Source organism: Lutra lutra, chromosome 3 (assembly GCF_902655055.1).
Source record: "Lutra lutra chromosome 3, mLutLut1.2, whole genome shotgun sequence".
In the NCBI taxonomy this organism is placed as follows: Eukaryota; Metazoa; Chordata; class Mammalia; order Carnivora; family Mustelidae; genus Lutra; species Lutra lutra.
In genome coordinates this window covers 110,422,925-110,438,867 of record NC_062280.1, presented here as the reverse complement: position 1 = coordinate 110,438,867, position 15,943 = coordinate 110,422,925, and positions in this window count along the sequence as shown.

Genomic DNA, 15,943 nt, shown 5'->3' with positions numbered 1-15,943 from the left:
TCCCACTGAGATCAGAAACACGACAAGGATGCCCACTCTTAGCACTATTGTTCAAGATAGTACTAGAGGTCCTAGCAACAGCAATCTGAATTTGAATTACTCTCAGAATATAGCCAACTCTGATTCCCATCTGGTGGCATACTGGACTGTGGATGTCCTCACTGTGTCACCCATTAGCATGTTTCTAATTACCTTTATTATTTAAATGTCTTAAAGAATCTAACTCAGTGAAGATCCCCATATATATCTATATTAGCTGCTTATTGTTGCTGTAGTAAATTCAAGCCAACCTAGTGAATTACACAGCACAAATCCATTATCTTATAATTTTAGAGGTCAGGAATCTGTAATGGCCTTCAGAAGGCTAAAATTGAAATGTTTGCAGAGCTGTGTACATCCTGGGGGTTTTAGGGGACAGTCCATGTTCTTGTCTCATACAGCCTCTCTAGGCTATCTGCACTACTTGGCTCAGGGTCACTCCACCTTCAAACCCAGAATCTTAAAATCTTCAACTCTCTGACCACTGTTTTCGTCATCATATTGCTGACTCTGCATCTGACATGGTTTCCTCCTTCTTCCAAGGGCTCATGATTCCATGGGGTCCACTTAATAATTCAAGATAGTCTCCCTATCCCTATATCCTGAATTTAATTATATAAGCAAAATCACTTCTGCTGTTTAGGGTATCATATCCATAGTTTCCAAGGATTAGAATGTGAACATCATTGACTTGGGGTGGGGGGTGTCATAATCAGTTGACCACACAGTGTATGTTGTCATAGGTAATTCCCTTTTCATTTTGTTCTTTATCATAAAGGGATCTTGAGACACAGGCAATGATTATATCTTAATGCTGCCAACTTAAATGAGGAAATTTAATCAGTTCCTTCAGACCAATGCTTATGACTTGTGCACTCTTAGATGTTAACACATTGTTTCACATGATGCAGGTGCTGGGCAACTATTAACAAAATGAATTAAATTATGCTATTAATTTTATGACATAAATATAGTATCCATCTTATGTGACAAGAAAATAATTCAAAATAATTTTTATTGTTTCTGACATATTTATGTGTATGTCTGTATGTATGCCATTCACAGATCTCTTGGCCATTTGCTTATTTATTTACCTATGATTTATTTATTTATTTGACAAAGAGACAGCACTTATATGTGTGAGGGGACAACAGAGGGACAGAATCTTTCTCTTTTTTAAAATTTTATTTATTTATTTGACACACAGATAGAGATCACAAGTAGGCAGAGAGGGAGGCAGAGGGAGAAGGGGAAGGAGCCTCCCTGCTGAGCAGAGAGCCTGACGTTGGGGCTCGATCCCAGGACCCTGAGATCATGACCTGAGCCAAAGGCAGAGGCTTAACCCACTGAGCCACCCAAGTGCCCAGGGACAGAATCTTTCAAGTGGACTCTCTGCTGAGTGTGGAGCCCCCCATAGGGCTTGATCTCATGACCCATGAGATCATCACCTGAGCTAAAACTAAGAGTCAGACATTTAGCCAACTAAGCCACCACATCACCTATTTCCAGGACTTTTAAAAGTTGTGACTGAGCATCTCATATGTCTAGCATCCTGGATCATGAACCTGGCACATAATAGGTGCTCAGAAAATACCAAGTCCTTGTGAGCAGACCATCATACAGTGAGTGTCAGTGGATGATCCATCTGTGGGAGGAGCCAAGCCTGGTGAGCATTCACATGATTATGATTATGGTCCATACTGAGCAGTAAATTCTGGTTTAATCTGTTAAACTGTGTAGTTTTTGTTTGTTTGTTTGTTTTGTTTTATTTTGTTTTTGTTTTTGTTTTTCATAATGGGCTATTTACATGTATGTTTTTAGTTAATGCTCATAGCAAACCTATTAGTAATTATTATTATCTCTCTTTACATAAAAAGGGAACTGGAGTATAGAGATTTTAATTAACTTTTCCAAATTCTACAACTAGGAAGTTGCTGAACTGGCATTTCAGACCCAAGTTTATTGGTCAAAGCCCATGCTTTTTCTACTACACTACATCAATATACCTTTCTTGATTTTGAAACACCAGCATGGACAGACTTCATTCAAGGCACAGCTTTGGCTTGAATTTTAGGGGAGGTATAATTAATACCAAAGTACTTTCAGTAGTCTGGTGATTGCAAGGGACATTTGTCTCAAAGACTGATTTTTCCCTGCTGTGAGACTCCAGAGGGGTTACAAGTGCAGGAATAGAAAGTTCTGCCTTACTTGTGTTTGCTTTTCAGTACCAGGTCAATGAGACTCCATAAATATGTCCTTGGCTTTGTTCTTACTGAGTTTGCTCTGCCTGTGCACAAGCCTTTTAGGCAGCAACCTCCATCCATCAGAGTTGTCGTGCGATTTTACATCTGTGCTTCTTGTGTTTGCTCTGTTATCAGCAGATGTTTTAGTTACATATCTGTAAAATTATTCATTTAATAAAAAAAAATTGTTTCTTGACTGACATGAGCCAGCCCTGTGCCAGCACACCATATTGGAAGGGATAGAAACATAGATAAATGCAATACAATTGGGCATTCATAATAGAAATATATGTCATGCAGAAACAAATAAATAGTAATGTATCTCTGAATGGAGGTTGTATACATCAATAAGAGTGAAGCCAAGCTGAATTTTGAGCAATGAAGAAAAGCAGTAGGACAACAAGATAAGAGATGGGAGTAAGTTGGTGTGAGATGCTGTTGAGGGATAGGGCTTATCACAGCTACCCACATTCAGGTAGCTTATCTCCTAGTGCAAGAATAAAGAAAACAAGTGTCTGAGTGTCCGTGTGCATACACACACCCACACACGCGTGTGTATAGTGGTACCATTTAGTAAAATGTTGAAGCCTACAGTATAGAAACTCAGGGTAGAATTTAAAATTTTGGTTTAGAAATGTTAAGTCTGATATTATAATGGGAAATAAACAATAGAATTATTGAGTAGGTAAGTGATTAACAGCTTAACATTTTGGGGTTTAATTGGTGAAGGGAGGAATAATTTTGAGACAATGGACATATACATGATATTTGAGAGTATGGGGCTTGAGATAAATAACATGTCAGGTGAGACTGAACTTTGAAGGAGGGGATTCCACACAGTAGACCAAGGACAGACAATAGGAATAGAAGAAACCAGAAGAGAGTAACATCCTAAGATCCAAATAAAGTTAATGCTTTAAGAAGAAGAAAGCAAAATAAATCAATAAATTAAATTAAAAAGAATAAAAAATTTAAAAGAGCAATTACTTGTGTCAAAATTGTGATGTGGACTGGGTTGTTTGGGTGGCACAGTCCTTTAAGGGTCCAGCTCTTGTTTTCCGATCAGGTCATGAGATCACGCTCCTGAGATAGAGCCCCACATCAGGGTCTGCACTCAGCTTGGGGTCTACTTGGTATTCTCTCTACCTCTCCCTCTGGCTCTCCTGATCTTGGTCTCTCTCTCTCTCTCTCAAATAAATAAATAAATCTTTTTAAAAAAAACGTGATGTGGACAAAATAACATGAAATGTGGTAAATGTGGAGATCAAAGGTTATGCAATAAAGGAATAAAAAAGCAGTATGTGCTCTTTTTTTTTTTTTATTGTTTGTTACCCCCACCCTCTCCAGTCCAACAAATGCATTATTTGCTGTTGTCTCTCTTGCCCTGTATCCATTAAGACAGATTTCCAGATGCATTGACCATGTTGCCTTACTCTCTTTGGCTTGAGAGTTTGAAATATTTTATATAAAATATAAAATTTCTGACTTTTCATGAAAGACTAATCTAATAAACACCTGTGAATCTGAAATGTGGGCTTCCACTCTAGCATGGCAATGATGGGCAAAAGCTGACAAGCAGCTGCATCTTTGAAGCAGGTCAAGTACTATCCAGTTGCCCACAGTTCACAATGATCACCCATACACAGCTAGGCACATATTCATGGATTGTTTAGACCATTTATATTGGCTTCTGGAATAAGCTGAGCATATGTAATTTAACTACTGCAAGGTGGTCACCAATGAAGAATTTGTGCACAAGGATTTGTGTAATAGTAACATTTCTTGGTATATAGAGAAACTATCTGTTATCCCCACAAGTACTCCAGATTCACTGTGGGGCTTCCTGAACCCTTTCTTTCTGACCTCAGTCTATCAACACTGGTGCAGTTCCAAGTGCCCTAATGAGACATTGTCATCAACATGGCACAGAAATGGCTGAACAGGCAGCAGGACATTTCTATTTCACATTCAACTTTCTATCATCAGGTCTATTTCCATGGGCAAACTCTCCAAACCATACACTTTTCAGTTGCTGTTCCCCATGTGGCCAGCAGGAAAATGAGCAGAAAACAGGGTTACATTTCTGCTTGCCTGATGCCTTTGTGGAATCAATCAGAGCAAGTAATACTAGGAAGACTGAGAGATGGCAAAGAAGGATTAGTAAATATGATCTTATTCCAACAAACCACATAATCTAAAAGAACAATTTGTGCATCTGACAGTAGATATTGTAATTGAGTATCACTTTCCAGCAGTAGAATTGCTGCTAAGGCTGTCAGCACACAGCAGGTGGTTGGAAGTTGGCAACTTTTATGAAAGCCATTTATATTACAGTGCTTTTCATGTAAACAGTGACAATAATAAGCTAAAATGTTCCAGGAATAAGATGCAAATATTATAAATGGGCTTGCTTCAACAAGAATTTGGGCAGTTGTACCTTAATTAAATAGAGAATAACATTAAGACAGCATCTGCATATTTGATACATTTTGGGCTCAGAGTGCTATTGGAAATTATTCACCACAGTTACCCTGTAAGGATTCCTGTTAACTTTGGTGAATCTACTATTTTGGAGACTACTAACACTATTATTCCACTTCTTTTGGGTTTCCAATTGGTTCAATGCTTTTGAGTTTTGGAAGATACAGTTTCTTTTTTTTCTGTATTTTCAATGACAGTCACAGTACCACAGTACTAGTCCTCAAAATATTCAAGTTCTTTTTCTGTTCATCCTTGGAAACATTCAATTTTTAATAATCACATAACTGTAGAGACTAGACTCTCCCTGAAGCCTTCTTTAACTAAAATCCTTTAATAAACTGAAACCTAGAAACAGATAATTTCACAACAGATTAAATTCTCTAGGTTGTCCTTAAACTCCTTTGTGTTCCAGTTAGTAAATTTTAGTAAACTAATCTGGATCAAACGAAATTCAAAACAAGTAAATAATGGTAGCTATATCTACTGTACTGTTACATTGAGTGACAGAAGAAAGTATGAAATATGTTACCTGTATCAAGCTGTGTACAGTTTTAAAAACACATAAATATATATTTTATATTATGACATTTTATATTTGTAAGTTACTACAAAGTCTCCTTGAAAAGCACATAAATATATATTTTATATTATGACATTTTATATTTGTAAGTTACTACAAAGTCTCCATGAAACAATTTTGTTCTAATGAAGAGAGATATATCAGATATTTGGTAAAAGATTTAAACAAATCTAAAAAACTGGATATTTTAAAAAACAGAAAATGAGTTGTGGAAGTTTCAATTACTTTCTAAAGAACTTATATAATGTACACCTTGCCTAGGATAAAACCAGCTATCTCTCTATTGTCTCCCTCCCTCCCTTCCTTCTTTTCCCTCCTCCATTTATTTTTTAAACTGTGGTAAAATATGCATAAAATAAAATTTAGCATTGTATTATTTTAAGAATCCAATGGCACTAGGGGGTCTGGGTGGCTCAGTTAAGTGCCTGACTCTTGATTTTTAGGTCAGGTCATAGTGTCAGGGTCCTGAGTTCAAGCCCTATGTGGGGCTTCATGCTGGATGTTGAGCCTGCTTGGGATTCTCTGTCTTCCTTTCCTCACCTCTTCTCTTAAAAAAAAAAAAAATCCCTGCCATTAAGTGCATTTACAATGTTATACAATTATCACCACTATCTCTTTTCAGAACTGTTTTATTGTTTCAAGTAGAAACACTGCACCTATTAAAAAACCACTCTCCCCATTTCTTTTGTCTCTGGCACAACACTTTTATATTCTGTCTCTATGAATTTAACCATTCTAGAGACCTCATGTAAGTGGAATCATACAGTATTTATCTTTTTTTTTCTGTCTTATTGTGACTGACTTATTTTATTTAGCATAATGTCTTCAAGCTTCACCTATATTGTAGAACATATCAGAATTCCCATCATTTTAAGGCTGAATAATATTCCATTACATGCATATGCCCTATCTTGTTTTTCTAGTCATCTGATGATGGCACTTGAGCTTTTTGCACATTTTGGCTATTGTGAATAATGCTGCAAAATACTTGAGTGTAGAAATAGTTCTTTGAGATTTGCTCTCAAATATTTTGCATGTAGAATTGCCAAATTGTGTGGGAATTCTATTTCTAATATTTGAAGAACCATGACATTGTTTTCCATAATGGCTGTACCTTTTTTATATTCCAGAGCAACAGTACACAAGGGTTCCAATTTCTCTACAACCTTACTAACATTTATGTTCCTTCCTTTTTTTTTCTTGACAATAGCCATTCTAATGTGTGTGAGGTAGTATCTCACTGTAGTTTTGAATTATATTTTCCTAATAATTAGTGATGTTTTTTGGTCATTTGTATGTCTCTTTGGTGAAAAGACTATCCAGATCCTTATCCTATCAAAAAAAAAAATTGCCATTCTTTATCTCAATTAGGACGTTTGGCTTTTGTTGATAAACCAAAGGAATTATTTTCTTAAAGATTTTATTTATTTTTATTTTAGAAAGAGAGAGGATGAGAAAGAGTGTGCATGAGCTGGGAAGGAGCAAGGGAGAGGGAGAGAATCTCCAGCAGACTCTGTGCTGAGTGGATAGCCTGACATGGGGCTTGACCCCAGGACCCTGCAATCATGACCTGAGCTGAAACCAAGAGTCAGTCACTCAAATAACTGAGCAAACCAGGTGCCCTGTAAAGGAGTTCTTTATATACTCTAGATATGAATCTCTTATCATATACATGATTTGCAAATATTTCTCAAATTCCATGGCTTTCTTTAATTATGCTGACTGTGGTGCACATAAATTTTAAATTATGCATAATGCAATTTATCTATTTTCTTCATTTTCCCCTGTATTTTGTGGCATATCCAATAAATCATTATCGAACCCAATGTCATGAAGCTTTTCCCTTATGAATCCTTCTGAGTTTATAGTTTTAGGTGTTTCATTTAGGTCTTTGATCCATTACGGATTAATATTTGTATATGGTGTAAGGGAATTTCCAGTTTCATTTATTTTGCATGTGGATATCAAGTTTTCCCACACCATTTGTTGTCCTTTCCTCCATGAATGATTTTGGCACCTTTGTTGAAAATCATTTGAACATGTGAAGATTTATTTCTGGATTCCATTCTACTTTGTTGGTCTATGTTTTTCTCTAAGTCAATATAATACTATTTTAATTACTGCTGCTTTGTAATAAGTTTTGAAGCAAAAAAAAAAAAAAGCAAAACAAAACAAAACAAAACAAAACAAAACAAAAACTGTACCCCCCCCACAACTTTGTTTCTCTTTTATAAGATAGTTTTGGCTATTTAGTGCCCCTTGATGGATGAATCCCTTAGGATAAATTTTTCTACTTTTGAAGGAAAACTTCTTTGGGATTTTGATAGAGATTGTATTGAATCTGCACATCACTTGGATACTATTGACATCTTACCATTATTAAGTCTTCCATTCAGTATACATGGGAAGCCTTCTCATTTATTTGGATTGTCTCTAACTTATTTTAACTTTTTTTGTTGTTTCCGTTTTCTGTGTAAAACTTGTCATGCTCCTCACATTCCTGGTTAAATTTATTCCTAAGTATTTAATTCTTTATGATTCTATGTTAAATAAAATTGTTTCCTTCATTATTTTTCAAGTGGAAATATGACTGATCTTTGTGTACTGATTTTTTGAAAGATTTTATTTATCTGACACAGAGAGAGAGAGCACAAGAAGGAAGGGTGGAGGGAGATGGAGAAACAGACTCCCCACTGAGCAGGGAGCCAGATATGTGGCTGGATCCCAGGATCCAGAGATCATGACCTGAGCTGAAGGCAGATGCCTAACAGACTGAGGCACTCAGGTGCCCCTGTGTACTGATTTCTTATCTTGCAACGTGCCTGTACTTTTTTATTAGTTCTAAGAGAATGTTGTGCAGTCCTTAGAGTTTTTTACATATAATATCATCCCATTTGTGAACAAAGACAATATTACTTCTTTTCCAATCAGGGTTAGCATTTACTTTTCTTCTTGCCTATTTTTTATAGCTAGGACTACCTGTACTGTGTTAAATGGAAATGGTGAAAATGGGCATCCTTCTCTTGTTTTTACTCTTAGAGGAGAAAAGTTTTCAGATTTTCACATTTGAGTATAGATTGGCTGTGGGCTTTTCATATATGACTATTAAAACATTGAGGTGGTTTTTTGTTTTGTTTTGTTTTGTTTTGTTTTTCTATTACTGATTTTGAGTATTTTTTCATAAAAATTATTGATTTTTAAAATGCTTTTATTGAATGAGCTGCTGAGATAATCATGTGTGGTTTTATTCTTCAGTCTGCTAATATAATATTTGCACTGTTTGATATGTATATTTTCAGCTATCCTAGTAGTACAGGAATTAATCACATTTGGTTGTGGTCTGCAGTCCATTTTTTTTTTAACATATAATGTATTATTTGTTTCAAGTGTACAGGTCTGTGATTTAACAGTCTTACACAAATCATAGCACTCACCATAGTGCATACCCTCCCCAGTGTCTATCACCAAGAAATCCCATCCCCCCTTCACTCCAGCAACCCCCAGTTTGTTTCCTGAGATAAAGACTCTCTTATGGCTTGTCTCCCTCTCTGATTTTGTCTTGTTTCATTTTTTCCCTCCCTCCCCTATGATTCTCTGTCTTGTTGCTCAAATTCCTCTTATCAGTGAGATCATATGATAATTAATTATCTTTCTCTGATTGACTTATTTCGCTTAGCATAATATCTTCTAATTCTATCCATGTCATTATAAATAGCAAGATATTGTGTTTTTTTGATGGCCTCATAATATTCTGTTGTATATATTTACCACATCTTCTTTATCCATTCATCTGTTTATGGATATCTGGTCTCTTTCCATAGGTTGGCTATTGTGAACATTGCTACTATAAACATTGGAGTGCAGGTGCCCCTTCAGATCACTACATTTGTGTCTTTGGGGTAAATACCCAGTAGAGCAATTGCTGAGTTGCAGGGCAGCTCTATTTTCAAATTTTTGAGGAACATCCGTACTGTTTTCTAGAGTGGGTGCACCGGCTTGTGTTCCCACCAACAGTGGAGGTGTTTCTCTGCATCCTCTCCAACACCTGTCCTTTCCTGATGTGATAATTTTAGCCATTCTTATGGAGCGAGGTGGTATCTCATTGTGATTTGATTTGTGTTTTCCCTAATGCAAAGTGACGTGGAGCAGTGTTTCATATGCTTCTTGGCCATTTGGATGTCTTCTTTGCAGAAATGTCTGTTCATGTATTTTGCTCATTTATTGATTGGATTATTTGTTCTTTGGGTGTTGAGTTTGAAAGTTCTTAATAGATTTTAGATACTAGTCCTTTATCTTATATGTCATTTGCAAATATCTTCTCCCATTCTGTTGGTTGCCTTTTGGTTTTGTTGACTATTTCCTTGCTGTGCAAAAGCTTTTGATCTTGATGAAGTCTGAATAGATCTTTTTTGTCCTTGCTCCCCTTGCCTTTGGAAATGTTTCTAGGAAGAAGTTGCTGTAGATGAGATCAAAGATATTGCTGCCTGTGTTCTTTAAAGATTTTTATGGATTCTTGTCTCACATTGCGGTCTTTCATCCATTTTGAGTCTATTTATTGTGTGTGGTGTAAGGAAAGGGTCCCGTTCCATTCTTCTACATATGGCTATCCAACCTTCCAAACACCATTTGTTGAACAGACTGTCTTTTTTTTCCCTTTGGACATTCTTCCTGTTTGTCAAAGATTAGTTGACTATCAAGCTGAGGGTCTAATTCCAGGCTCTCTATTCTGTTCCACTGATCTATGTCTCTGTTATTGTGCCAGTGCCATACTGTCTTGAGGATTGCAACTTTGTAATAGAGCTTGAAGTCTGGAATTGTGATGCCACCAGATTTGTCTTTCTTTTCTGAATATCCCTCTGGCTATTCAGGATTTTTACTGGCTCCATACAAATTTTAGGATTATTTGTTCCATTTCTTTGAAAAAAAGTTGATGGTATTTTTATAGGGATAGCTTTAAATGTGTAGATTGCTTAGATAGCATAGACATTTTCACAATATTTTTCTTCCAATCCATGAGCATAGAACATTTTCCATTTCTTTATATCTTCCTCAATTTCTTTTATGTGTATTCATAGTTTTCTGAGTACAGATTCTTGCCTTTTTGGTTAGATTTATTCCTAGGTATCTTATGGTTTGGGGTGTAATTGTAAATAAGATAGACTTATTAATTTCTCTTTCTTCTGTTTATCATTGGTGTATAGAAATGCACTGATTTCTTTACATTGTCTTTATATCCTGACACTTCACTAAATTCCTATATGAGTTCTAGCAGTTTTGGAGTGGAGTCTTTTGGGTTTTTCACATACAGATTCATATCATCTGCAGAGGTTGAGTTTGACTTCTTTTTGCTGATTTGAATGCCTTTCATTTCTTTTTGTTGTCTGATGGCTAAGGCCAGTACTTATAGTACTATGTTGAATAGCAGTGGTGATAATGGGTATTCCTGCTGTGTACCTGACCTTAAGGGAAAAGTTCTGTTTTTTCCCCACTGAAAATGATATTCATTGTGGGTTTTTCATAGATGGGTTTTATGATATTGAGGTGTGTACCCTCTATCCCCACAGTGTGAAGAGTTTTGATCAAGAAAGTATGCTGTACAAATACTTTTTCTGCATCTCTTAAGGGTATCATATGGTTCTTGGTTTTTTTTTTTTTTTTTTTTAATGTATTGTATCACATTGACTGATTCGTGAATGTTGAACAAGTCTTGCAGCCCAGGGATAAATCCCACTTGAATAATTTGTTTATTGCACTGTTGGATTCTACTGGCTAGTATTTTCATGAGAATTTTTATAACCATATTTATCAGGGATATTAGTCTGTAATTCTCCTTTTGTTGGGGTATTTGTCTGGTTTTGGGGATCAAGGTAAGGCTGGCCTCATGAAATAAGTTTGGAAATTTTCCTTTTTTTTTTTTTTTCTTTTGGAACAGCTTCAGGAGAATAGGTAATAATAATTCTTTAAATGTTTGGTAGAATTCCCCCTGGGAAGCTGTCTGGCCCTGGGCTCTTCTTTGTTGGGAGATTTTGATGACTGCTCCAATTTTCTTACTGATTATGGGTCTGTTGAGGTTTCTCTATTTCTTCCTGGTTCAGTTTTGATAATTTATACTTCTCTAGGAATGTATCCATTTCTTCCAGATTGTCAAATTTGCTGGCTTATAGTTGTTCATAATATGTTCTTATAATTGTTTGTATTTCTTTGTTGTTGGTTGTGATCTCTCTGGTTTCATTCATGGTTTTATTGATTGGGCCCTTTCTCTTTTGTTTTTGATAAGTCTGGCTAGGAGTTTATCAATCTTATTAATTCTTTCAAAGAACTAGCTCCTACTTTTGTTGATCTATTCAACTTTTCTTTTGGTTTCTATTTCATTCATTTATCTTCTTTTTATTATTTCTCTGTGTTTAGGCTTTATATGTTGTTCTTTCTACAGCTCCTTTAGGTGTAGGGTTAGGTTGTATATTTGACAACTTTCTTATTTCTTGAGAAAATCTTGTATTGGTATATATTTCCTATTAGGATTGCCTTTCTACATCCCAAAGATTTTAAACAGTTGTGTTTTCATTTTTATTTCATTTTTTTTTAATTCATCCTTAATTACCTAATTGAGGCCACTAATGCTTTAGTAGGGTGTTCTTTAGCCTCCATGTATTTAAGTTCTTCCCAACTTTCCTCTTATGATTGTATTCCAGTTTTAAAGCATTGTAGTCTGAAAATATGCAGTGAAAGATCCCAATCTTTTGGTATAGATTGAGACCTGATTTGTGACCTAGGATATGATCTATTCTGGAGAATGCGCCATGTGCACTAGAGAAGAATGTGTATTCTGTTGCTTTGGAGTGGAATGTTCTGTATATATTAGTGATGTCCATCTGGTCCAGTGTCATTTAAATCCTTTATTTCCTTGTTGATCTTTTGATTAGATGATTTGTCCATTTCAGTGAGGGAAGTGTTAAAGTCCCCTACTATTATTGTAATATTATCAATATGTTTCTTTGATTTTATTATTAATTGGCTTATGCAATTGCTGTTCCCATCTTAGGGTCATAGATATTTAAAATTCTTAGATCTTGTTGGACAGACCCTTTAAGTATGATATAGTGTCCTTCCTCATCTCTTATTATACTTTTGGTTTAAAATCTAATTTGTCTCATATAAGGATTGCCACCCCAGTTTTCTTTTGATGTCTATTAGCATAGTAAATTGTTTCCACCCCCTCACATTAAATATGGAGGTGTCTTTGAGTCTAAAATGAGTGTCTTGCAGACAGCATATTGATGGATCTTGCTTTATTTTATCTATTCTGAATATCCTGTGTCTTTTGCTTGGGGCATTTAGCCCATTTACATTCAGGGTAATTATTGAAAGATATGAATTTATTATTTATTGTCCATTGTATTGCCTGCCAGGTGACTGTTACTATATATCATCTCTGTTCATTTTTGGTCTATATTACTTTTAAGCTCTCTCTTTGCTTTGAGGACCCCTTTCAATATTTCCTATAGGGCTGGCTGGCTGTTTGCAAATTCTTTCAATTTTTGTTTGTCCTGGAAGCTTTTATCTCTCCTTCTATTTTCACTGACAGCCTAGCCAGATATATATTTTGTGGCTGCATAGTTTTCTCATTTAATGCTATGAAATATATCATATCAGCCCTTTCTGGCCTGTACGTCTCTATGGATAAGTATGCTCCCGATCTCATATTTCTACTGTTATAGGTTATGGGTCTCTTTTCCTGAGCTGCTTTCAGGATTTCTCATTGTCTCTGAGACTTGTAAGTTTTAGCATCAGAGGACAAGGTGCTGACCTATTTTTATTGATTTTTGAGGGTTCTCTGTGCCTTCTGGATTTGATGCTTATTCTTTTTCAAGTTAGGGACATTCTCTGTTATAATTTTCTCCTATATATATTCTGTGCCTTTCTGTCTTTCTTCTTCTTTTGGCTTCCCAAATATTCTAATATTGTTTCCTCTTATGCTATCACTTATCTCTTGAATTCTCCCCTCATGATCTGATGGTTGTTTATCTCTCTTTTTCTCAGATTCTTTATTCTCCATCATTGGTCTTCTCTAAACACTAATTCTCTCTTCTGTCTTATTTACACCAGCCCTTAGAGCTTCCATTTTTTATTTCACCTCATTAATAGCCTTTTTGATTTCAACTTGGTTAGATTTCAGTTCTTTTATTTCTCCAGAAATGGATTCTCTAGTATCTTCTCTGCTTTTTCAAGCCCAGCTAATGTCTTTTTTTTTTTAAGATTTATTTATTTATTTGTCAGAGAGAGAGGGTGTGAGAGAGTGAGCACAGGCAGACAGAATGGCAGGCAGAGGCAGAGGGAGAAGCAGGCTCCCTGCCAAGCAAGGAGCCTGATGTGGGACTCGATCCCAGGATGCTGGGATCATGACCTGGGCCAAAGGCAGCTTCTCAACCAACTGAGCCACTCAGGTGTCCCGCAGCTAATATCTTTATAATCATCATCCTGAACTCTAGGTCCAACATCTTACCAATGTCTTCATTGATTAGATCCCTGGCAAACCATACTGCTTCTTATTCTTTTCCTTGAGGTGAGTTTTTTGTTTTGTCATTTTTTCCAGAGAAGAATAGATGAATGAGAGAGCAAAATGCTAAAAGGGTAACAATGACCCCAGAAAACTATACACTAAACAAATCAGAAGAGACCCAAATCCAGGGGGAAAAGAAAGGAAAAAAAAAAAATATGATCAGACTGGTGAACAGAGCCACACACTAGATTTAGGGTGTATTTTGGTCTCTTAGAAGACACTGTCTCCCAGAAATTTAAGAAAAGAAAATATATACATAAAAATAAGGGTAAATATGATGAAGGGCTGGGATATGACTATAAAATGAAAATTTTAAAAAAGATTTTAAAAAAAGGGAATTAATAAGAAGTTAGTTGAAAAAAATAAAGAAAAAAATTAAAAAGAGAGAGAGAGAGAATGTGATCAGGCTGGAGATTAGAACCAAATTCATGCACTAGATTTATGGTATATTTGGTCTGTTAGATGAAACTGTATCCCACAATTTTAAAGAAAGAAAAACTTTATATATCCTAAAAATAAGGCTAAATACAATGAAGGAATAGAATATGACTATAACAGTGAAAATTAAAAAAAAAATAATTTAAAGGAATTGATAAGATAAGATGTTGTTTAAAATAGGAAAGCAGAAAAAATTTTAAAAAAATAGAAAAGGAAAAAAAGGAAAGAAAAAAATTAACTTTGAAAGACTAAAGAATCATGAGGAAAAAGCTATGAATTCTATGTGTTGTATTCCCCTAGTGCTGCAAGTTTTGCAGTTCTCATTGGTCGGACCAACTTGGTATTGGCTGGATGTTCTTGCTGATCTTCTGGGAAAGGGACCTGTTCCAGTGATTCTAAAATGTGTTTGCCCAAGGTGGAACTGTATACCCTTCCCAGGGCCAGATTAAGTAACATGCTTGGTAGCTTTTGTTCCCTAGAAGCTTCCAAAGCTTTGGAGGGTGAGATTTAAAATGGTGGCCTTCCAATCTCTGGTCTCAGAGGAGCCAAACACTTGGTGTCCCACTCCTCAGTGCACCCTCAGAGAAAAGCAGTCAATCACTCCTGTCTCCCTGGTCTGTGGCTGCACTCCATGCTCAACCAGCCTGTGACCTAGCATTTATACCTCTGGGAAAAGACCCCGTTTGGATTTCCAAACCCAGCAGCTTTCTGCAGTGCTCTCATAGCTGCTCTTCTGGGGGAAGAAGGGGTGTTTCCCCAGATCTGCCACTTGTTAGGTCCTTGCTTGAAGAGTAATGGCCCAACTGTGCCACAGATCACAATTTATGGCAACCCTGAGCTGAAGAGCCCACTTTTTGGCTTTGTCTTTGGAGCTGGTTTCCCTGCTCTGATGCCTGGGAGCTCTGCCACACTCAGGCAACCCCCAGGCTTTCTGTGACCCCATGGGTCCTGAGACCACACTGTACCAGTGAGGTTTCCACCACCCCCGGTTAGCCACTGGAGCAACATTCCTCAATGGACCAAACTCTAAATGTCCTGATTTCATGCACCACTGCTCTATCATTTGCTGGTAGGCAGCTAAAAGAGGTTCTGTCCTCATGCAGTCTATCTTCCCAAATATCACCTCGGATTCATTCTCTGCATATCCTCCATTCCAGCAATTGGTGGTTGCTTTTCTGTTCATAGAATTGCTTGCTATTATTATCTTGATCCTTGTTGAGTTTGTATGTGATCAGAAATGGTTTGATAACTAGCTACCTGAATTCCTGGTAACCAGAAGAAATTTATGTCTCCTACTCCTCTGCTGTCCTGTTCCTCCTCTCTAGGATTATCTTTACTAGTATTAGATAGATTTTTACATCAGTATACATCAGGAATGATGAACTATAATTCATGGAGTCAGTTAAGAAGTATTCCCTCTACTTCAATTTTTTTGTAAGAATTTGAAGAGTACTGGTATTTATTTTTCTTTAAATGTTTGGTAGAATTTACTAGTAATGACGGTTGGTATTCTGCTTTTCATTGTTTGGAAAATTTTGATTAGTAATTCATCTTCTTTCCCTTTTTAGGTCTTTCAGGCTTTCTATTTCTTCATGATTCAGT